The 25,994-nt window shown below is 37.1% G+C and overlaps 1 protein-coding gene across 2 annotated transcripts in view; it reads right to left on the bottom strand.

The window, feature by feature from the left end:
• The window catches only part of LOC150089315 (lachesin-like), a 758,400-nt gene that overhangs the window by 296,104 nt on the left and 436,302 nt on the right, over positions 1-25,994 (bottom strand). The gene's annotated exons all lie outside the window — the stretch shown is intronic.

The following is a 25,994-nucleotide window of genomic DNA, read 5'->3' as shown; positions in this document are numbered from 1 at the left end:
TAGAACGCATGAAGTGTTGGAAGCTACCCGAGCACAAAGCCCAGTTTAGAATATTGCTAAGCACCTTTGCAAATGGACCTAGGCCAAACGTCAGCGGACATATGGAACAACATGGCTGCACATATCAGCATTTGTGCTGCAACTGTCCTAGGAACTGTGAACCTGGAGAGTTCACAATGCATCCAGGAATATTCTTCTTCTTTCTCAGATGCTTACCGGTGTGATTGACGCCCCCAGTCTTCGAGAACTTATCTCTACTCCACGTGGTGGACGCAGTAATGACAGTCCCTACCTACCGTTGCATTCTATACTGTGCAACCTGTGCTGTCTGAAGAATTTCTTCCCAAATAACACAGTGAACCTTTTCAATTCATTGGCAATAGACCCTGTGAAATTCTCTGAAAGTAAGCAGTACAGAGTGAAGAGCATCTCAGAAGCGCACAGCTTACTTCAACTATAATTTTGACAATGAGTGAATTTGTAAACAATATTGTAAATATACGCACTTGTATAAATATTGTAAATAATTGTATTCGTCCATTTTTGTACACTCTTCTTATATTGTAAATACTGTAAATAATTGTATTCGTCCATTTTTGTACACTCTTCTTATATTGTAAATACTGTAAATAATTGTAATTTTTGCTTTTGTACACCCTTCATATTGTATATAATTGCAATTCTTGCATTTTGTACACCCTTCTAGCCGGTCGGCTGTGTATAAGGGGTGAAAGCAAACACTTGCTATTTTTAATAAACGGATTTAATAATAATAATGCCGACCGGGCTAGCCGTGTGGGTAAAGTACCTGCCTAGCAACCCAAAGGTCGCGGGTTCGAATCCCGCCTCAGGCTTGGATCAAAGTACTGCAAAAACCTTGGGAGGTGCATTATGGCCACAGAAGCCGATGCGCCAACAACTACCAAAATAGAGAATAGAATAGAAATAATAATAACTACAAAACCTGGCGGACGCTACATTGACAAACAAGTCTGGTGGTAGAATGACCATGTACAGCAAGCAATTAAAGCGAAGAAATGTGCATACAAAATATGGCTAAAGACAAGAAATAGTTGTGACGAGTTTAAATGCTATAAGGAGCTGAAAGCTGCAGCAAAACGAGAAGTTGCACGCGCCATAGCTGCACACTACAAGGATTGGTATGATGAACTAAACACACCTGGAGGCGCGAATAAGATTTACCAACTAGCTGCATCACACCGCCGCTTAACCGAGGACATCGGACACATTGTAATCGTCAAGAATGAGAAGCAGCAGCTGCTCCGAAATCCAGCTGATAACCTATGCCGCTGGAAGGACTATTATATGCAATGAGAAATACCCGCATCTACCAATCCCAACTACTGTGGCGATTCCAGGACCCGTGCTCCTTATCACAGCTGATGAGGTAGTAGCTGAAAATATCAAAATGAAGAATGGAAAAGAGACAGACCCAGACGATATACCAGCTGATGTCTGGAAGCTACTAGGCTGGCAGGGAGCGGAACTCTTCAATAAGATCACTGAGAAGAATGAAGTGCCACCAAGCTGGCAGACAAGCATCAGAATCCCAATCTGGACGGGAAAAGGCGACGTTAGCGACTGCTCGGACTATAAGCCGATACGTCTGCTGTTGCCACACAATGAAGATCTTTGAGAGCATACTTGACGCACGTAACCGCGATATAATTACAATCCCAGAAAACCAGTGTGGCTTCGTAAAGGGACGCGGAACAATAGACGCTGTTCATGCTGCTCGTTTGCTGGTGGATAGACACCATGAAAAGAGAGAGGTGGTTCATATGGCGTTTTTAGAACTGGAAAAAGCCTTTAACAGGGACTCACATGGCATACACTGCGATCCCATGGTGTTTCCGAAATCTACATCCACTGGACCCAGCTGCTGTAACAAAATGTCACCAGGTCAGACCGCTGTGCTGCCGAAATGAGGTGTCGGCAGCACAGCGCCGGCATCCGTGTAGGCGTGCATCAAGGCTCTGCCACATCACCGCTTCTCTTCATTCTTTGTATGGACACAGTAATAGCGGACATCCAAACTCCTCACCCTTGGACCCTACTTTATGCCAACGAAGTCGCCCTGGCAAATGAAACAAGCCAGGAACTTGAACAACGGACACAGGAATGGAAATCACTTATGGATAAGTTCGGATTGCGACTGAAAATCAAGAAGACAGAATATCTAGAATGCGGTGCCCAGACAGATGCTTCAATTATAATCGACGGACATACATTAAATAAGGTCACCCAGTTTAAATACCTGGGCTCATATGTTTCCTCTGATTGTGACACATTGCAAGAGACCCGGATGCGAGTCAATGCCGCCTGGCTGAAGTGGTGGTAAATCACCGAGTCCTGTGCGACCGAAAAATTCCGACATTTCATAAATCAAAAGTTTATAAGACTATCATCAGACCAGTGGCGTTGTATGGGGCAAAATGCTGGCCAGCAACAAACATGAACAGTTCCTGCATGTTATGGAAATTCGAATGCTCAGGTGCTCACTCGGCCTGACTAGACTTGACCACATCACAAACGTGGATGTAAAGACTCTTAGTATAGCTCCTATATATGAAAAGATGCGTGAAGCACGCCTGAGATGGTATGGTCACGTGCTGCGTAGCAAAGACGACACTAAACCTAAGTCCAGAAGGTAGGCTTACACCTGAAGGACCAAACAAGCGATGACTCGACCAACTGAAGGAGAATATGCGAACTATTAATAACATACCAAGTGACGCTGCAGATCGCATAAAGTGGCGAACGAAGTGCAGATAAGCGGACCCTGCTGCAATGTGGGACGAACGTTAGGAAGAAGAAGATAAAAGTAGTTCAATATATTCTTATTGTATATATAAATTCATTTATATATAAATTCCATACTGATTGTAATTCGTGATTGTGCGAATGTTAGTAGTTTTAATCTCCGTATTAAAATCTTATTCAATACCAGTATTAAAAGAGAATGCAAACTGTAGATCAGATCATACCATTACAGTCCTTCTTTTCTTCTAAAAAAATCCAAGACTTCTTAATCGAAAAAAGTCTTTTCAAAATTGAATTTTTTGACTAACTGTTTTATTTATAATTTTTGAAACTAGATTAAGGGAGATGAGTGGGTAGAGTATAATCAGAAGGCAACTATAGAAATGAATCTCTAAAATAACGAAGGCTACATTTGTAAATATTAGATGAACCTAAGGACAATTCTAGTCGTGGAAGAATTTTAAATATATACTCCCGTTATTCAAAAATATATCTCTTTGATAACAAAGTGGAAATTATTAAGCATTTTCTGTATTATATAAAAACTAATTATATCTGTAGTTATTGTCACAATGCCAGGACCATCTTACTGTATGTTTTTCCTATAGCATACAATAAGATGGTCAGATGAAATTAATATCTATAGCGTTATATTTATTTTATTCAGATCATGGAAAAATATGATAAAGGCTTTATTCCTTTATTCAATTTATTAAAGCTCCTGTATCGACATTAGATCGGTTCCTTTCTTGATTATAAGTAGCTAAATTAGTTTATTCGACCACTAAACTGTCATAAATTGATAACGCAAAATTACTATCTATTCAATGCACTGATATTCTACTTCATTTTGTTATTTGGTCCGTGTCGTTTGTTTATCTTACTCGCACACTCTGGATTTGCAATGTTTGGCCTGCTAAGGCCAAACATGTATTCGAGCATATATGTAATGTCAATACTATTCTTTTCCTATATCCGAACGTGACTGAGATAATATTTAACCATTGGTTATTGTTTACTAGCATTTTGTGGTGAAATTCAAAAATCAAATAAAACAGCTGAATAACCAGGCCAGTATATTTTATCATTGCGCTATACAAAAGATTCAACTGTGTCGCTCAGTGTAACAAACGCCATACTTTTTTTTTTTTTTTTGAAAATCTGAAGTGCGCAAAGCCACTTTTGGTTTCCAAAAGAAAGTTTAGGCTTTCATTGTCTTTTCCTATCTTCTGCAATTTAATTTAAGGAATTCAGTTAAGTCTTTTTTTAGTTTGTCTCTTCTGAAGATATCACGGACAACATAATGAGATCTAACAGCATTTGTTTCGAAGGCAAAGCTTTAAAATGGATCTGTACAGCTGGCCGCTAGGCAGTAGACCTAACACAATGGTAATGAATTTGGCGAGTTCCTGGCTGGCTATCACATGATCTTGCTGCTATTACGCTGCCAGATCGTGACTAGAGGAAGAGTAATTATGGGCTGACCTTTTTCACATATATTAGGTACAATTTCCCAATATGCATAGCATACTAAAAGGTTTATTCAGTTATTTTTTAATTAGAAAATTTAAATTAGTGACACAATTCCCCTGTTAGCTCTAAAAAAAGGTCACCACCCACATCATGAAAAATGCTTAACTAATATCACTACTTGCACAACATAGCGGAATTTCTAAACCGCGAAGATCTAAAGTTATGATTAATACTGCATATTGGAATGGAAGGCCATATTTGCTCTGTATGTATTACGTACAAGTGTGTATTCACAGACCAATTTTGATGTGCGGGCTCAAAACACACTCCCTCGGGTTGATAGTAACTAAATACAGCCCCCGATTGAAAACACCGTAAGAATTATTTCGACCTCCAAAGAGTTTGAAATGAGATTTCTCGGAACGAGTAACATGGTTTCACCACATTACTCGTTCAGTGTATCCTGTAGCTGTGTATCCTTGTATATCCGAATATACAATTAAAAATATATATAAAATTAATTTTAAAGCGTCGTCTGGGTGTGAAGCCTCCTCACATGTTCGATGAGTTTCGGGAACTGAACAAATGAAAAAGCCGATACTAATGGTTAGTAATTTAGATGCCAAACAGAAGTGTGGCTTAATCATGACAAAATAAGCTTCTGAAAAACGACTCTTAAACGCAGCCCACTTTTCGATCATCATCGTTAACAGAACTGGTTGTTGTAGGGTTTAGAAGCATCGGCGACTAAGACCATATTGCTCCATATATACTGTCTGTAAATTGAATGTTCTGTGGTCGATTTGATGGACAAAAAACTCGGGTTTTCTGGGAAAAAACCATTCCACCCTCGCCTGAGACAGACTAACTCTGCTCCACGTTGTCAAAAAAGCCCCTTAAAAATTCCCCATCTCTTCGACGGGACCCAAACTCGGGTCCTTTCCACCAGGTGGGGGGGGGGGAATTCTACAAAATCCTGCTACCCACGAGGGAAACAGAGCTGGTAAGTTACATCCATGGTACACTGACGTCTAGTGGCTTTAGCTCAGCTGTTATAACACTAGCCAACAAAAAATATTTTTTTTATCATACCTCCCCAATGAAAATATGTGATTCTGGAGGAAATAAAGCGGCTGATTCCGAAAATCATCATAAAACTTCTCTAATACGTGTAGCTCAAAAGATGTACCAACGTTTGATGTTAAAATAAAGGGATATATAAGTATAATTGAAGTTTATAATACAAGTGTGAAAAAATATTACACGTTCTCTATAACTCATTTAACTTCGGAGAAAAAATATAAATCATTGCGAAATAGTTATATAACAATAATATATAATCAGCATGCCTGTAATTTCCCTTAAAATTGAATATCCCTTCTGCTACGAAAGGATTTTAATTTGCATTCCTGCTTACTCTCCCTCACAAGGAACCAGCAGAAAAATCCCCATCATTACAAGATCTCAGCAACTTTGGTACCGCTTTTCCATCGTGGAAATATCTTAATGAAACCGCTCCCCTTGTTCATCACTCATCTCCCAGATTTCAACGACATTCGACAGCCCATATTTTTGTAGCACTCGAGTAAATTAGACACCAGCATTTCGTAGTTTTATTCTTTCCTGTTACTCAAGAAACCATGTACTACCGCCTTAAATGATCGCCAAGCTGCCAATTCCACCTCCTTTAACTGAGTTTCAAGCACATCGTCTTTCAAGAGTTTTCTAATTACGGGTTCTACGAAAATACCTTCCTTAAGTTTGGCATATGTTAAATTAGGAAACACTTCTCAAGGACGCAAATCCGCTGGCTTCTTTATCTAGTAGCTTCACGAAATTTTTCATCAATCCAAGTTTTATGTGCAAGGGTGGGGAAGAAGAATAACATTCTTTGTTTGCACTAAAGGAATATTTTACATACATTGTCCTGGTATGAACTTGTCCCAATGTTGCACAACATAATGTTCTGTCGCACGATTGTCCCACATACACAACAAAACCCAATATTTTTGAAACTCCCCTGCAAACCAACAAGCAAACCAATAACCTTAAGATCACTGCATATGTTCCAACCATAATTCTGATATTTATAATATGCAGAACCTTAGACATGCTTTCATGACTTTCTTCATGAAGGCCAACTGAATGAAACACAGGAACTGATGTCATTGTCGTTGCCATTATAGAGAAAATCTGCCTTTTAAACTTAATTTTGAGGCATCTATAAATAAACTCCATTCATCTGACTTATGCATGACATCTAGTTCTTTCAGAAGTCCAATAATGTCTTTGCAAAACACACTGTCCTCCGTAGCAAAATATTTCGAAAACTTTTCATGTCTTTTTCGAAACACTGAAATCTTTGTTCGTGCTGCGAGTATATTCCACTGCTGTAACCTAGACCCTAACAGTTCAGCTTGTTCTTTCTGAAAATTTAAGTCTCGAACCAAATCATTCTACTCATATTGTTTGATTAAATGTACCGCACTACCTGAACTTACTGGCTGATAGTCGACATCTTGTGGAGTGGAAGCTTCCGAAGAATTCTCAATTTGATCACTATCACCTTCCCCACTACTGTTTAGAGGATAGATTTACAATCCTAAGAAAATGTCACGATCAGTTAATATTTAGGAAACCTTGGCACAGCGTATAGAAATCCTCACCAAGAAACGCTGCGGGTGCTCTCTTATACTGTAATTGTAAATTGTTGAATCGGAATTTGAACCTAAGAAACATATAGAAGTCTTATGTTTATCACAAGAAAACCGAGGGCAGAATCGATTGCTAAAATTAAGAGAATTAGCTTATATCTGTTAAAATACATCAGTATGTCATGCATTGCTAGATTATGAGAAACTGGCATGTTTTGGTAAAATATAACTCCCTCTATATTTAATAATTGTGACGCGATGTGAAACTATCATGGTGATTTTGAAATCTACGCATAAAAATTGGTTAAAAATAGCATTTAAGTTTTGGGAGATAAATCTTTTTTGGTTAGTTTAATTTGTCTAATGCCTCCTTAAATTTATGTGAACTACCACTTCTACAATACCAGATGGAATCTTATTCCACCAATCAATTGCACGGTGGCGGAGAGAATTTCCCGCATATATCCTGCAACCATCCTTTTCAATTTAACTTCGTCCGCTTATGTGTGTTGTCCGAAAAAGAGTAAGGATGCTATCAGCGTTTAATTTACTCAATCCAATCAATGCTCTACACACTTCAATCAGGTCTCCTCGCAGCTGTTTGATTTCCAAGAGCTGCAATTTTCAAAACCGAAGCCTTTCAAAATAAGAATAATTCCATTTTTCGTGTGTGTCCTTGACTAATCTTGTTGCTCTTCCGCACCTGTCCCAATATTTACGCATCCTTCTTAAAATGAGACTCCCGACCTTTATGTAGTATTCAAGATGTAGCCTAACTATTGCTTTATACTATGGGATAATTGCCTCTTTGTCCCTGCTTGGCAAATTCCTCTGTGTCACTGACAGAACACTGCGAGCTGTCCTAGAAGCATGTTTACGCTGCTCAGAGAACTCCATATCATACTATAAAGTCACTCCTCGATTACGTTCGAGGAGTGACTGCACCTTTGAAGGTATTACTACACGATTAATATGTTATTCAAAGATTATTGCTGTGTCTATGTTTAGTATCTTCCGTTTATCAATGCCAAACTTCAACTGCAGCTTCTCATCCCATCTGCTTAATTTTTCATGCTCTTGTTGCAGGGTCATTAATGACCCTGCCACAGGTGCACCTATGAATTTTGTAGGCATATTCTGATATACCATCAGGAGGTAGTTTTAAGCACTAGGAATGGTGACTATTAAATAAATAATTTTTATCTTTTAGATAATGGGATTATTTCTGATAAACGTGAGAAGGAAAAACTCTTACAGCAAAATAGCATTTCAGATAGATATAAAATCATCCGTCAGCTCTGCTGTTGTTGTTTTAATTTTAAATCAAGTTAGAGATGCATATACTATTTGATAGCCGTTGAAAATTCTTTCCATACTAATACTAAGCAATCTCTATTAAATTATTGGATTTGCGGTGAATCCACAACTCCTCCCAACCGAAAGCTTATTGAGATGGATTGTAGGAGTAAAGTTCCCATAATAGAATTAAATGTCCTGTACTTTCACTGTGCGAGTTTGGACTCGGCCGGGTTTGTTGTTGCAGTATTTGACCAATTGATCACGTGTAGTACTTCCAATGTACAAATAGTTCGGCATTGTCGCGAGAGAAATGGCATTGATCTGTAACTCCTAGGTATGGCTTGCCTAATTTTAAATATGATTTTAGTAGGATAGCTGTATTTATAGCTGAGAAACGAAGAAAAGGTGACAGCGAATTCGGCTTAAGTTATAGTTCTCAATGTTGATGGTTATATCGAATTTGATTGATAGTATTTTTCATTTCATGAGGTATTGGGGTGTTTGACCAGGAATTATGGATTTTAAACATACACTGCTCATTACGCAGAGATTTTTCCAAAAAAAAAAAAAAAAAGATATACATATATAAATAATAATAAATGAATTAGACATATCCAAATACTTACGAGTCCTGACTTGTATAGAAAACTGACGTCTCTGTAAATCACATTTTAAGAATATTATTTTTAACTGTTGCTCATTTTTCATTTTCATTTTTCAAATATTAAAGATTGAACCGAAATTTTCCATAAAGGGTCTATAATATGCCTCGATTTCAGGTTTTTATTTCCTGAGAATCTTTTCTCTAATACAATAGTTTCCTATCTTTCGGGCTCATAAACGCGCAAAAAACAAAAAAAAAAAACCAAAAAACTCAACTATTTACTAATTATAATAAGCCGGAAAACGATAGGTAGAGCAAGGATATTCATTAAGTCCATCCACTCCATACTCACAGTAATATTAGCAAGTTTACGCAATGTGCGCCATAAAAAAAATATATATATATATATATATTTAGGTTATCCATCTGTTACAATAATTTGTCTGTCCTTTTTTAAATGTATTCAAAATATCTATTTCCACAAAGGTAGAAGTTTATTCCAACAATCAGTTACTCACTAGCTTGAAGCAAATTTGCACAAATTTCTCCTGCGGCTTTCCTTTTCCAGTTTGAATTTATTCCTGTGTGTGAATCGTTCAAAAATGAGTAAGGATGCTATGAGCATTTAGTTTATTTAACCAATGTAAAGCTTTAAACAGTTAATCAGGACTCCTCGCAGATGCTTAGTTTCCAGACGTTACAATACGTTGAACTACAGTCTTTCTTGGTAAGAGTATTCTTTTTGCGCCTCTGAATGACGTTGTTCGTTCTCTCTCTCTCTCTCTCTCTCTCTCTCTCTCTCTCTCTCTCTCTCTCTCTCTCTCTCTCTCTCTCTCTCTCTCTCTGTATGTGTTTGTAAGTATACGACATGCATCCACACACTCGCACGAATTCTGATGTTTTTTCTTTCTTTTTTTCTTACGCTCTACTTATGAATAAAAAGTCAACGATATTTTATAATTCGTTTTCCCTTTTTTAAATTTTCTTTGCTGTTTTTTTTTTTTTTTTTTTTTTTTATATTTTCCGAATGGAATTTCTGCCGGGATGCGCTATAAGTTGACATTCTTTAGTGGCATATGGTCATTGATGCACAAATGCACTCTCCAAAGAAATCTGGACTTCAGAGTTCAACGAGAATGGATTTATAGGTAATTTTCTTTTAGGTGCGATGGCAGTATTGGACGCATGACCTATAATTTTGCGAGGGAATCAATAGCAATTACATGAAGCCTCTAGGAGTTATTGAGAAATCAATATACCTCTCGTGCCAAACATAAAGCCATGTATATGTGTATTTAACGAAGTCTAAAAGACAATCTTGTGAATATTTTATGGAAGCAAAGTGTAAATTTTGCGCTTTTGAGTTTTCTATTGTGACCATATGGAGGCTGAATATATTGAATAAGTGTAGTCAATTGCGTTATAATTATGATTCTTTTTTCTTAAAGAACGAACAAACAACTTAAGTATGATTAATTTCTTATATGCATCACCCAATCATTTTAAGGAATAAATGTTAATATTTTAAATCTCGTTTCTTCCTGAAAAGTGAATCGTTTTGAAATTGAAAGGCATGGAAATCAGTAAATTCTTTATTAAGTAAACAGGCTGTAAATAATGAAAAGGACATTTTTAAGAAGTAAACGAAAACGTTTTCTTGTTTCGAAATACTTCGTATTCTGGTGGCAATCTTTGTGTTTACGTTGGAATTAATTATATCATATTTAACAATAAATTATATTATTAATTCACACTTTCGAAGTGATGGTAAAATGAAGTTTATCAGCGCAGTAAGAGAAAAAAATAAAAAATTAAATTTATAATTTTGTCATTTAGAAAAAGCGTAATATTTAATTATGTTTAATTGTATACATCAAAATGTTAAAAATGTAATCGTACACATCTCAAAAAGTTTAGCGTAATGCTGTTTAATTTTTTTTTCGAGTAAGTTTCCACATAGTGTTAAAATAGATATCAGACTTTACAGCAACCGGAACCCGAGACATGGCCCTGAAATTTTTGATTATAAGGCCTGAATAAGAAATCCCAGGTAGGTATTGTTTCTTTGGTATGAAATCAGCTTTGACACTATAGAAATTCTAGCTCTTTGAAGATAAAGTATTTTATCTTCAAAGTATCTGATTCAATAATTCACACAACGATTAGTAATCTCCCAATGATTTTATGAGAGAGTTGTTCATGTCTTAAAAGGTTTATCTTAAGATGTTATCATCTACCCACTTCACTATGGTATTGGAACACCTAAAACTGACCCCTCTTCTTATTGTACAATTGCACTTCTTCAAGGTTTGGACAAGGTCTATGAACGCATGCTTTCACAGCAAATATTACAAATTAGGATTCTCAAATAAGCAATATGACTTTACTCCTGGTCATGGTACAGAGGGTGCTTTAAAATCTTTGGTTAGATGTTCAAATGCAAAATATGTTCTTGGCATTTTCATTGATTCTGAAGGAGCTTTTGATTATATCTCTTGGGACAATGTGTTATTGATGCTTCGCCTCGCCTCGCAAAATGCTCCCTTCTGCTTTATAGCATCATAGTGAATTATTTTCAGGAAAGATCTTTTAAAATTAAGTCTAGTTGGATTTAGGCAACTAGATCTGCTATTCGAGGATGTCCATAGGGATCTTTTTTTGGTCGCTAATGTGGAAATTAGTATTAAAGGAGTGGTTACGGATAGTCATGTTCATATGATTGCATATGCGAATGACCTGGTAATATTAGTTTAAGGCTCTCCACCACTACAAAATGAACAACGATCTAATGAAATAAAAGATCTGAATGCTTGGTGTGACTTCCGTAAATTAACAATATCCAGGTCAAAAACAAAAATATTATTGCTTAAGGGGAACCTATATGTTCGTAGAGAACCTCATATGCTGATTGGTTGTGAAAGTATAAAGCCCGTTAAGAAAATTAAATATCTTAGCGCCTTCATTGACAGAGGTCTTAGATTTGACACCCATATCAATTTTCTATCTGAAAAGGTTGCAAAATTTGTTAATATGATGGCAAGAATTACTAGGAAGGATTGGGGTATTAGAGGTAGGGCACTATTTGTCTTTATGACTGTATTTTCCTTCCTATTGTTTCATACGGTATCTAAGCTTGGATTAGACTGTGTGTTAAATTTTAAAAATATATATATAAAACTGTATTCCATTCAGAGGATGATGCTCCTGAAATGAGTCTAGTTTGTAGAGTTGTCTCCACTGATGCACTATAGGTTGTCACAAGGAAAATACCAATTTATCTCTTTCTGATTTACAGAGTAATGACTTTCAACATTCAGCTTGGAACTCCTTTTATTATTCGTGATATTGAGTTGTATTTGGCTAATGATCCTAACAATGTGGCCAAGCGAATCTATCTTAGCTATCTTAATGACTCTTTGGAATCATAGAATGGTTAACTCAAAGGTGAAATAACTGGTAGGTTCTTTCCCTCTGTTGTTGATGTTCCGTCAGAAATATGGTTTATTCTTGATCTACAAACTGTTTTTATTAACCGGACATGGTTCATTTTTAGGAAAGCTGAATCAGCTGGGTGTTTCAGAAAGGTCGCAGTATCACTGCACGGCTCTGGAGACGTGGAGTCATATTTTATATTATTGTCACGAGTACTTGGATCTTAGAAATGAATTTTTATTTGCCAGTCCAAATCTTGCTCATCTGACTGAGGACGATAAGGCTCAATTAATTAAGACTGAGGAAGATTTTCAGGCTTTCCAAAGTTTTTCCAAGAAATTGTTCCAGAGAAGATTAGAGCTGCTTGAACTTGAGGAAAGAAGAGTAGAAGGCTTATAGACTATCATCTCTTGTTGACTTCGTAAGGTCAGTGGCTCATTGTGCCACTTTGGTCTTATTTATTTCATATGGCTCATTGTGCCACTTTGGTCTTATTTATTTCATATGGCTCATTGTGCCACTTTGGTCTTATTTATTTCATATGGCTCATTGTGCCACTTTGGTCTTATTTATTTCATATGGCTCATTGTGCCACTTTGGTCTTATTTATTTCATATGGCTCATTGTGCCATGCGCTTGTCATGTAGTTCCTTGTGCCTCAGTTTATATTTCTGATTTATATTTTTGTATGTCATTTATCTGTATATCATATGAATCTATATATCATATGAAGGTGTATAATACATATGTATAAAGTGGAGTTGCCAGTTTCTGGCTAGTGGCTGCTTGCTAATAAAAATGAAAAAAAAAAGTGGTATTGGAACCATTCGCGTACACACGATTTGAAGCTTTGACTTCGAAGAACCATCAACACAGTAATAATAAACCTGAGTAACAAACACGAATCATGCATCTAACTACTTGTACTTAGAAGTGATAAGATCATCCAAGTCATCATTAGCGTGAAAAAATAATAGATCTCAACTTTGAGACCTTTCGTATTCTTTTCAGGCTGTGACCTAGGTTTCATCTGAAATGAAGGTCTCACGTTCTAGGAACACTTCATGCACATCAGAAGAAAACTAATATTGTCATCTCGACCATCCGGCAAGAGCACATTTAATACCAGATTTAGAAAATAATACTGCATATGGAGAGATATCATACACCCATGCCACTGAACGCCTCTGAGATTAAGTCCTCGGTAGCCATAGGCTACCAGAACAAATTCCTGGCCATGGAATATTGCACCCTATGATGGATGAACTAAGGTGGGTAATCCACTCACCATCTGCAGAGCCATCATAGAGACTGATATAAATATGAGATGCTTGAAGTGCATTATTCTCACAATCCCTTGAGAAATTTCCGTCTGGATGAATAGATTTGACCATTGTTGGCAGAATTATTTCAGGTAGAATAACCAAACCAGAGAGAATTATGACTATTAAAATAGCACCTCTTCCCCTCTCCTACCAGGACACACATAAACCTCTCAAATCTTTAAACATCCCTTTTAAAAAATATTTCCAAAGTTTTCCAAGGAATATAATACTTCAACAGTCATGAAATACATTTAGAATAATTTATAATTACAGTATTTGCAGCCGACAAACGTAATAGCCTCTAACTCTGGCACATTCTTCACCTTATCGAAAATACAGTCTTTAGGATATGGAGGATATTGAGTTAATCCACCGTATAGGATATGTAGGATATTGAGTTAATCCAGTCTATAGGATATTGAGTTGCTGCAATAACTAAAGAATAACAAACGTAATTTGGTCTCCACAAATAATGGCACCTTAGGGTATACACCAATGAGCCAAAACATTGACCAGCGAGTCGTTATGCAAATCGAAGCTACTGCAGGTGAACTACGGCGTGTGCGCGGGTACGGACACGATATAAAAAACACCTGATACTGAACACCGATAATCAGTGTTACTCTTGTTCTTCAGATGGGAAAGGCAGCGGACCTTAAGCGAGTTCGACAAAGGACAAATTGTAACGGCCAGACAACTGGGTCAGAGCATATCCGAAACGGCACGGCTGGTGGGATGCTCATGGTCAGCCATGGTTAGTACCTACCGAAAGTGGTCCGAGGAGGGAAAACCCACGAACCGCCGGCGAGGTGTTGGACGACCACTGCTCATCGATGCTCGAGCGCGATGAGCGAAGGCTCTCCCGGATGGTACGATGTAACGGAAGAGCGATATTGGCGCAACTAGTCGGTGGTGACGGTAGTAATGTGTCGCAACACACAATACATCGAATTCTGCTGATAATGTGGCTGCGTAGGCGCAGGCAGCTCCGAGTGCCCATGCTAACTACGGGTAACCGCGACAGCGCCTACAATGGGCACGCGAGCATCGAAACTGGACCTTGAGTGATTGGAAGATGGTTGTCTGGTCCGATGAATCACGTTTCCTGTTGCACCATGTGGACGGCCGGGTACATGTGCGTGATTTACCTGAGGAAGTAATAGCGCCTGGATGCACCATGGGATGAAAACAACGCGGTGGAGGCGATGTCATCTTTGGGCGATGTTCTGGTGGGATACCCTGGGTCCAATCATCCATGTTCCGGGCACTCTGACGTCTACAACCTACCTAAACATCATTGCTGACCAGGTACACTCTTTCATGGCAACGGTCTTCCCCTCTGGCGATGCCGTCTTTCAGCAGGATAATGAACCATTCCACACTGCCCAGATTGTTCGAGATTGGTTAGCGGAAAATGAGGAAGACTTCCGGCTATTTCCCTGGCCTCCAAATTCCCCAGACATCAATCCCCTCGAGCATCTGTGGTTTATGTTGGAACAGCAACTCCGATCTGCGGCGTCTCAACCACGGAATTTTACAGGAGTTAAAGGATCAGCTGGTTACGTGTTGGTACCAGATACCACAAGGCACATTTAGAAATCTTGTGGCGTTCATGCCCCGCCGGGCACGAGCTGTTTTGTCCACACGTGGAGGACCAACATCATATTAGGTAGGTGGTCATAATGTTTTGACTTATCGGTGTAAATTTTTTACGGGTAGATTTCTAAACAGTATTGTAAAAAAGTGAATACTAATCTCTATAAATGGGTAGGAATGGATGCACTGTGATCGACTACGGCATATTATATTTTACACTGGTCAACACGTAAAATACCCAATCTTGACTTATTTTTATGCTGCTGAACATGAAAATTTGTCGATTGGCTCTTGTGTTCGAATTACAGTTGGGATCTCATACTATCGAGTTACTCTACATTATCAACCACGTCTGTGCGCAAAACGCGTGGCAACACCGCAGTTTCAGACTACGTTGTTATCAATTGATAGGAAACTGTCGCCTGAATTGCGTCGTCAACTTTGCAGTAATCCTCCAATAAGGCTAGGTACTACATGATTTGTTCTCTGCAAGATTCCTACTTTATGCGCACTATTCGTGCCTTGTAAGATTAATATGCCCCGTAATCGTGTTAGTAGTCCGGATGACTTCTGTTATGTATGTGGAGAAGTCACGTTAGCTTCAAGAAATGGTCCCATAACCCGAGACATAAAAAAAGCCTGCTTCTTATACTTTGGGTGTAAAGTAGGCGACCAGGACAAGAACTGGGCTCCAAACATATGCTGCACTACCTGTTCATCAAAACTGAACCCGCGGGGGAATGTAAAGGGACATTTTATACCTTTCGCAGTGCCTATGATATGGAGGGAGCCAAAAAATCACGTCACAGACTGTTACTTCTGAATGGTGCCTCCTATTATAAGAGGGATGACAATGAAGAAAAAGTAGACAGTGATGTACCGGTACCCAAATATACCATCTGCAATTCGGCCTGTCTCTCATAGTGAAGTACTACCTATTCCTGAACCCCCCGACCATTTTTCTGTACACTCTGATGAAGACATTGATGAGCAGCAACTTTGATATACATGAAGAAGTACAGCAGTCATCTGCATCAAGGGATCCACCATTTTGTCCAAATCTTTATCCTTCTTAACCACATAAGATCACAGAAAGCGAGCTTAATGACCTCATCAGAGATCTCGAACTGCCGAAAAATCAGAGCTTTTGGCCTCGAGGCTACAGTAGTGGAATCTTCTAGATCATTCTGGGAAAGTGACAATATTTCGTGCCCCAAATAAAGACTAAGTTAAATTCTATCATAGAGAAAGTGAACTCAGTGTTTGTAAGGCTCTTGATGGTCTAATGGCAGCAATGAACATGAGGCACGTTCCCGAAGAATGGTAACTATTTATAGACTCTTAAGGTTAGCATTAAGGCTGCGTTATTGCACAATGGAAATATGCTACTTTCAATGTTTCTGGCGTATGCCGTTCACACAAAAAAGAAACACACGCAAGCATGGAGAACATCATCTTATGTGTTTTTATGAAAACCCCAAACACGAAAGGTATCAAAACCTATAGTACTCAGTACCGTGCATGGGTTGAAGGAGAAGTATGGGGGAGGGGGGTGCCGGAAACTTTGCTCTAGAGACTAAACATGGGTTTCACCACTTCAAGCCTCCAATAAGCAAAGTGGTGGTATTTCACCGGTTGAACATTATTATCAAAAGTATTAATGGCAGATATGTGGTGATTTAAAGGTAATCCCCATTTTATTAGGACTACAAAAGGATTACATTAAGTACTGTTGTTTTCTCTGCGAGTGGGATAGTCGTGCAAGGACTACGAGAAGAGGAGTTGGCCTCAACGAAAATTATTAACACCTGAAATGAAGAACGTAGCATTTGAATCTCTAGTAGATCCAAATAAAATTTTGCTTCCACCACTCCACTTCAGACTGGGTTTCATGAAAACTTTCGTGATGGCTTTGGAAGTAACAGTCCAGTATTCACATACTTGCAAGGGAAATTCCCAAGACTTATTATTGAGAGGATTAAAGCAGACGTTTTCACTGGTCCACAAATAAGATAACTTTTCAGACGAACAGTTCGAATGTGTCCTTAGTGATAGCGAGAAATCAGCGCGGAAAGCCTTTCCAAATGTTTCGACTGGTTTTCTAGGTAAAGTTAAACCGGAAACTACAGGCAGCTTGTAGAAGATCTTATTACGAAAAATTGGGGTGCAACATGTCGTTGAAGATGCATTTCTTGCACTGCACTCATACCTGGATTTCTTTCTGCGAAACTGTGGTGCCGTCAGCGACAAACATGGTGAGCGCTTCCATCAAGACATCGCAGCGATGGAACAAAGATACAAAATCAAATGTGCGCCGCCATGTTAGCCGGTTGTTTTTGGATGGTGAAAAGAGATGCCCCCAAAGCTGAATACAAGCGAAAGGAGAAAAGGTCACGTGTTTGGTACAGGTATGTTCGTAGCTACACTTTACTGCCACATAAATAAAAAAAAATCTACTTTTTTTCAAAAATAAGAGCTAATCTGCCATTGTTAGCATAATTTCCGTGTTTCGTACCCCAAAATCTATAAAGTAAACTTACTTTCATGCCCATAGCAAGATATGACCCTAAATTTCTTGTTAAGTGTTATATAAAGTGTAATTGTAAACAGCGAACACTGAGATGAATAGTAATGACTTTAATGATAGCACCTGCGGCACTACGCCTCAAAACGTTCAATTTATGAATTTCTGTGTATATTATGCTATATTGAGAGGATAGTTTTATAGAGGATAGCTATATTGTTCTATATAAACCTCTTATTGCTCTTATTATACTGTTATTAGATCTATGTTCCCAACACTACATCTTTCTTTCCAGCAGGATGTTCAGTGGTGAACCAAAATGGTTAATAAAACTGATTTAATAATAACAAATTGTACTACTGCAAGACATACATCGTTCAAATAGGTAACACATTATTTTCACAGAATCTGTTTAAAATGATTTAAATATTTAACGGATTTCTGAAAGAGACAGAACATCATCTAAGTGGTTCCTTCTACACTTTGCAAATGATAAAATTAAATTACATGAAGTATAAATGGTTCTAAGTTTAAAGGCAGCCAGGTTAATAAATATACGTTGTGTTGTCTGCTTTCAGACTGATGTAGCGCTGATGCTGCTTGGTAAACAGAAGAACGTCACACCTCTTACATCTAAAAGATAAATTACGCAATTAAATTACGAAAAAATCATAAATTATATTTTCATACATATTTTAAATTCGGTAAGGCTTTAGACATACTTAAACATACTATTTTTTGTTTTCTGTTTTTCCGCGCACAGTGGATTACACTTTTTCCTTTTTAAGCTGACAAGTCAATTTCCCAAATTGAAAATAAAGTTCCAGCTCTTAGTTCATTTTAAAGAATTATTTGGGTACACTTTTGAAGGATAAACAGAATATCATTAATAAATAAATAAATAAAATAAAATAAACTGCATAATATACATGTCGCACAGAATTGATGGTGACGCTTTTTAGGCGTAATATAATGAATTAGTGACAAATATGCCAGAGAAAAGCGATTGTAAAGTAATTTATTCAGAATAAATGTTATGCCTAAGTGCAAGAAATTATTGAACAACTTGTAAGAGAGGGAACGACGAGGACCATCTGGCTATCAGCCAGCGCAACCAGAAATTCTTAACGAATGGGTTTATTTATTTCATGAGGTATGAACCAAAAAAAATACCACGACTAGTCCATTTTTCTGTGCCTCACGAACTGCAAGTTTCAAGATTGCTGTAGAATTTGAATCTACAACTTAAATTTATAGCATTGCCTCTCATATAGGCAATTAAACTGGCGTTTGTAGGCACGTGCTTCGCTTGACTCGCCTCTCAAATCGTGCTCCAGATCAGCTGGCATTAGACTTATTTTAACTGGTATCTCAACTGTACGATTTGCGGAACTCTTGATGGACAATCTTATCAATATCTGACATATCTGAAATTTTTATACCAATTTACACTTTCGATGTGAAGATATTGACGTGGATGCATCAGAAATTGCGTGTCAGTTACGTGGGTTAAATACAACCAAGGATGGGCATGTGAAATGTTTAACATATAAATAAAATGTTTTATACAAGTAAGCAAGCAGCCTTGCATCATTTTGTAAATAATTGTTTGATTATACTCCATTTAATATCAACAAAACTTTGGGATTTTTTATCTAGTGGAAAAGTCCACTTTTTTTCTTTCTATTTATTTACTTAAAAAAAAAACTACCAGCGATATTGTACATTTAACTGTGTTCATCCTATGCACTCTTCTTTCTAATTTTTAATACTACTGAATTCCAGTTCCGGTTTAAAACAATGGCGTTGTAGTTTTTCGCCCAAATTATTAAACATAAGGAATTAATGACTTTCTTGAAGAAGGAAGGCAAACGACGAATTTTTTTTTTTTTTTTTTTTCCAGTTAGTCCAAATACTGAAATCAGGCCAAGCAGTGCGCCTGCAGTGCCTTAGTCAAGACTTGTGATTACCGAAAACTCAGAATAGTCGACTGTTCATCGTTCTAAAAGCGCTGCATTCCTGTTATTAATTAATAATATTTTGCTGAACAGAGTTTATAAATTTCCTGAAGCATCTTCTACCGGAATCTCTGTTCCTACTTCAAGTTTCAATCTCTGGAAATTCGGTGAACTGTCCTTGACTTAAAACTGTTGTACCATATCTTCGCTGGTTCAACCTACCTGCCGGATCTTCTATGCCATATTGACCTTCAAGGTGCAGCGGTGGCTACTAGACAGAAGACTGCATTCCACATCGGTAACTCTAGATTAGAGATATCGAGGAACTCCTTCAAAAGAATATTGGCAATCATGAACAAGTTTGACTTGGATATGGCTGTGAACAAGAAACAGTTTCACAGAACTATTTGGAGTAGGTTTACTGATTGACGGATTAGTTCTGGGCTAAAGAGGTCCTCATTAATTCGTGAGAGTGTGATGATGTCCTCTGCAGCAACCTGCTCTCTGCGATTTTTCATGGCGCTGGACTTGACGTCATGAATAATTTCCGTGAATTGGACTTTTCCCGTTTGAATGAACTTTCGTTGTACAAAGTATTATTCTACTATTTATTTTCATGTTTCGTACAATCTTTTTTTCTACTCTGTTATACACTTTAACTGGGCGCATGCCTGTTGTGTACATTATACGTTAAAAATAAATAAATAAATACATCTCAGAGACCTTAGTTTTCCCAACAACATTAATGGTCCGGCGTCCTAGCACTAAACTGTGATTCATTGCTTTGGATTTCCTCTAAGTCTTACTCATTCTGAATTCGCCGTTCAAATTTTAAACTTGCTGAGGAATAATCTGAATGGCTTTGAACAAAATTGTTTGAAACTTTTGTAACTAGTTAGCTTCAGATCATTTTAGCCTTGTCATGATTCAAACATTTGTATTATTGCTCCGTGGAAAACCTATTTCGTTTTGGTTATAAAGCGCTACTACTTGGTTTCTCACTACACGGGCATATTCTTCAACCAGAAACTAAAGAAGTCATTGTTTCTATTGCAATCCCAAGAGGAGGAATAGATAATCGATACAGCGTGATCTAAGCGATGTCAGGAAATCTCTTTACTTCACTCTAAAACCTATAAAACGATATCGATTAGTTCTTTCTGCAGTCTTACACAACGGCAGGGATTACTGGTTCGTTACCCATTCTTAGGGATATTTTAACAGGTTTTGCATCCCAAGAATAGAACTACGAAAGTGGTTCCATGGTTTTACCGTATATAATCTCCCCTTGCAGATCTAGAGCATCTGAAGGAATGCAGCCTTTTAGAATGCGCTCCTTGAAGAAATATCGAAGGTTAAATCTCACGCGTTCTCCCGAAGAACCCCGTCGCAGTATGCAAATTTCAGGGAAGCAATAAACCGAAAGCACATTAGAGGGTCCTAAAAAAGTCGTGTTCTGTCTCGAATGAGATAATAAAATGGCGCAAATTAGTGAATATGAAGAGTCATATATATTTATGAATAATGCAACGGAGCCCACATTCTATGGGATGAAAGTAGTAATTTACATTTATATTTAATGATGGGCAGTTAACTCCTTGCATATATTATTACAGTATTGAAATCAGCACTGCTCACTGAATTTGATATGCAATATATTAAATAGAAAAAAATTTAAAGATGTGATCATTGTCACACTGAACATAAACTGAGAGATTACAGTAATTCGTTTCGATCCTAAATTTGAGATTAGAAGCTGTAGATAAAGGACTAAATTTATTATACATTGATTTTGAATAAAGCAACAATTTCAAAATTAGTGTGCATTTTTCATTTTTTTTATTTTTTTCAAAATAAGATATTGAAAAAATAAACTGATATACATATGATGGTACATTCTAGACAGAAGACTGCATTCCACATCGGTAACTCTAGATTAGAGATAGCTAATCTAGAGTTACCGAACTGAAGTATTATTGCATTCAATAATACTTCAGTTCCTAAGGTTATAAAGTTTCGCCTGCTGTTTCTCTATTGTATATCAACGACATTCTTCCATTGTGAAGAAGTCATTGATGATATTGCTCAGTACTGTGCATTACATTATATTTCCAACTTCATAAACCATCCTTAGTACAACTAAACAATTATTGGAATAACCAACCCAGTTTCCTTAGATGCTGATCTGAGGTTCATTATCCAATATCGAAATAGAGCAATTTAAATTATTATTCTAGAATTGTTTGTTTATACTTGAAGAGACGTACCTATAGCAAGAGAATATAAAGAATGAAGTTCAATAGATCCATGATTGTTTAGTCACACACCGGCTGTTATATACGTTTTCGGCCCCAAATACATTCTAACACTTAATTTGAATATCCTCGAACTGCAAGGCTACCATATATCGACGGCGTCTAAATAAATGTAAATTTTAACAGGAAATTTATTGTACACTTCTTCACTGACACTCAGATTACTGTATGAGTATACTCCAATTACAAATATGACGCAGTTTGTTCCAGTATCTGAAGAAGTCTAAGTCTGTAAATATCTTTTGTTAACTCACACAACTCCCTGATGTGACTTTATATTTCCATTGGTACTGCTTTGGAAAAATGCTTTTGAATCCGTAATTCTAGCTCTTTTTCCGAAATATTCCCACCAACAATGAAGTCAAATCGTTGATAAGTTTCTTCTCTGTTTTTTTTTTTTCTCATCCATCAACTCATCCACAATACCAGAGATTCTAGAATATTTTGTTTTTAGTGTAACAAATGTGAGAATGTAATTTATGAAAAACATACAAGAGTTTTACACATATGTAACACTTCAATATATAGTTATTCCAGCTTGCATTTCGTTCGCAGATAGCTTCCATCAGATTTCTGCTGCAGAGTTTTGAGAAATTTATCTTACAATAAAGAAATATCGATCTCTTCAACTAAAAACGAATAAATTCCGTCGAAAGAGAAAGAATAGACCTGCGAGCCATTTACTAGACAAACTCATCACTGTGTGATTTGATCGTCGAATTTTAGTATCAATGACTTCTTACTATCAACGGAAAGCATTTTCGACAGAGATAAATCAAAATATATATGTTTTTCTCTCTAAATCCAAAACAAAAACAAAGGCCAGTTATCACTTTGCTAGTTTCTGGACAGGTGATGCACCAGTAGCCCGCTCGTGCGAGAGAAGGAGAAAGTAATGGCTTTCTATTTCAGAAATTGAAACTCTTAAACATTAAAGGCGAACAATACAGCTTCTGATAGCTTTCTTCTGCATGAACGGAGACTATCAGTGAATGGTATGAATCACTGGGTTTTACTATTATAAAGAGAAGTATGCATTTCGTTTGTTTCAGCATTTCGGAAACAGTAAATAAACAATGATATGGTTATCCAGTTGGCAATAACGATCATTAGAGAAGGGGTGGGAAATGAAACGGTTTATATTTCAAAATTTTGGAATCATTCAGTTTTAAGTTGGACTATAGCTGTGAACGTCTCAGATAATAATTACTAATTGCAGACGGAGCAGTTTAATAAAAAAAAAGTTGCCAGAGTGGGTAAAATAAAATAATATTTCACATGTATTTTATTAAAAGTAGTTAGTAATGGCTGCCGTAACCGACTTGCGAGGCTAAACACGTTCTTAAGCGACGATAGTTCAAGTCCGCGTGATTACTGAATACTGCGATGTGCTTGCTTTATTTCTATCTTGCGAACTGCTGACCCCATGTGGTCCTCCTGAAGTATAAAGAGAAAATTTATTTAAATTTTAAACTATTTACAAAAAAAAAAAAAAAAGTCGTGAGTAATTTCAGTTTTTTAGTGGGACGCCAAACATAAAAGGTTTTGAAAATTAATTTAAATTTTGGTAAATTATAATTTTCAGGAAATATGTAAAAAGGAAAGTTATTTCAAAGTACAGAAGAAGGAATAAGCAGCAAAAAAGAAAAGTTTTTTTTGGTGAGATTGGAATTGAAATATAAATGGACGTATACTACTTTGGGTGCTTGTTCGGAGGGTTTGAAGAAGGAATTAGAAATAACTTAGATAAATAGTGCCCATGAAAGTACCCACAGAAAAGGCATGCGGGAGATAACGAATGTCATGTGAGCAGAGTGGAGGAATTGTTAAATAATCCGACTGCTCTCTCTCTTGTATGAGTCTAGGGAAAGCCAAATTGAGGGAAAGCCATATGAGAACAGTATTCCATGGAATGGCAGGTTTGCACAGAATCAGGAGTTTTTTTTGAAGAAAAGTAAAAGGTAGCCAAAAATGGCGATTATCCGTCGATGCACTTCGGAAGCGCAAGTGATATTGAATCATTTTGATGCCTAGAAGATACAGTAAATACAGTTCATCCCGAAAATGGTTCAAAATTTAAATCAGGTTAATAGTTACTTAAATACCCTCTCTGTATGGGACGATCGATATTTTCATTTTTTAGCCGTTCATGAAGACGAATTAAAGGCCGCTAATTAGTCGGATTCAAGCCAAACATAGCAGGTTCTTGGCAGTCAATGTGAGCAATGAAAAAACAAATAGATATTTATTGTATACCCAGTATAAAATGAAATATAAGTACAATTTCACTAGCAATGAAAAACTTCGTTCGCATGAGAAGAATTTATTAAATTTATTCTTCATGGTTCCTAACTGCATTATGGGGTTTTTTCAGAGTACTATTGTGATGTAACAGTTCTCCTCTCGTGCATTCCCTATGTAATTTTGATGGAATTTCTCTCGTTTTGTGTTAAATTTTGCTATTTTATTGTTTGGTAGTGTTTAATATTTTAATAAACTGATTAAATCTTTCTAAGTTTGTTTATTCAAATATATGACATAGTCGTGTGTAATTGATTGTAATAGTTATACTCTAACTATATCTGAGAGGGGTATAACTCTATACCCCTCTCAGACTTTGTGCTGCCCAGGCATATAAGATTGTAAGATAAGTACCCTATGTACCTTTCAATTAAAATAAATGGATATTTAGTTGTTTGCATCAACTGGGAAAGGCGTATAAACTGAGTAAGGGGATTTCATATAAACTCACAGCCGGCAATAAACTCTAGAGGTTATAAGTTTTCTTGTTGCTACTTTCACTTCACAGTAATGAGCCAATTTTGGACCGGCTGTTAACGTGCTACGAAAAATGGCTTATGTACAGCAACACAAACGATCACGTCAGTGATTTTTAACCAGCGAACTTAGCGCCGCACACATCGAAATCCCCAATTCGCCAACAAAAGATTTCTGTGTGTCTAATGGAATACAACTGGTATCATTCATTGCAAGAGTCTGCCAACGATTACAGAAACAATAGGTTTTTTGTTCATCTTTTACGTATATTTTAATTTAATCATGAAAAACTGCATGAATTTTTTTCGTCACCCGATAACACTGAGATAAAAAGTGGAAGTCTAGTTTCATGAAGAAGAAACGTTCGTGATAGGGTTATGCAAAGTGGGAGAATTCTCAGGAAAGATATATTTTGTGTTGAAATTTCAGTGTTTTTGAAAATGACCAAGGGAGCATTAAACTTGTTTTCAAAAAAAATTAAGCGATGTGTTTCATCTCCCCACAGGACTGTTATCTGGATTTTATCATTTAAGGAGCTAATAATGGATACATGAGAAGTTTTAGCTGTTTGTGCGGAATAGGGTTCGTGGAAATCGGGAAGTGAAGTGTAGCGTATTACTACCAGCAAATCTATGGATGGACAGAAGTTCTAATTCAGTAGATCATTAATACTCAGGATTTAAAATTAAAACCCGTGAGGAACTCCGATCCAGCATTAGTTGAGGAGTTAGAAGACAGAAAGCTGTCTACCTTGGCACTCATTGAGCGATTAAACAGAAAGCTGTTCAGCTGCAATTGAAAGGAAGGCCATAACATTTATGCCAAAGCCATGAAAGTTTGAGTTGACCAAAAACGATTAACATATGCGAATATATCACTAGCCAATCGGACGTATTCACATTGGCGATCATTAGTGGAATGATTAAAGATAGTGTAAAGGGGGGGGGGGAGGTTAACGGATTTCGCTGTTATCTGAGAAAGGGTTAAGAAATGGGAAGGATTTGTTACCATTTAATTAGAACTGACTAGGTATGAGCAAATTTCTGCTCTTAGGAAAAACATTAGGTGGGGTAGAAAAATGTGACACAAAACAGGAATTAACACTGGTGAACAAGTTTTAAGGATAATGTGGACATGTTTTTTTTTTAAGGGCGGCACCTAGAACAACTGTTCAACTCCACCTCGTATCTCTGTGAAGAACAGTATCACTACAAATGGGCCAGATATGTGTGTGACGGAGGTTTGTGTGTGT

This window comes from Mastigoproctus giganteus, chromosome 2 (assembly GCF_048544385.1).
Source record: "Mastigoproctus giganteus isolate SK-2022 chromosome 2, ASM4854438v1, whole genome shotgun sequence".
NCBI lineage: Eukaryota > Metazoa > Arthropoda > Arachnida > Uropygi > Thelyphonidae > Mastigoproctus > Mastigoproctus giganteus.
The sequence above is the reverse complement of the archived record's forward strand: the minus strand, read 5'-3'. Positions and strand labels throughout refer to the sequence as shown.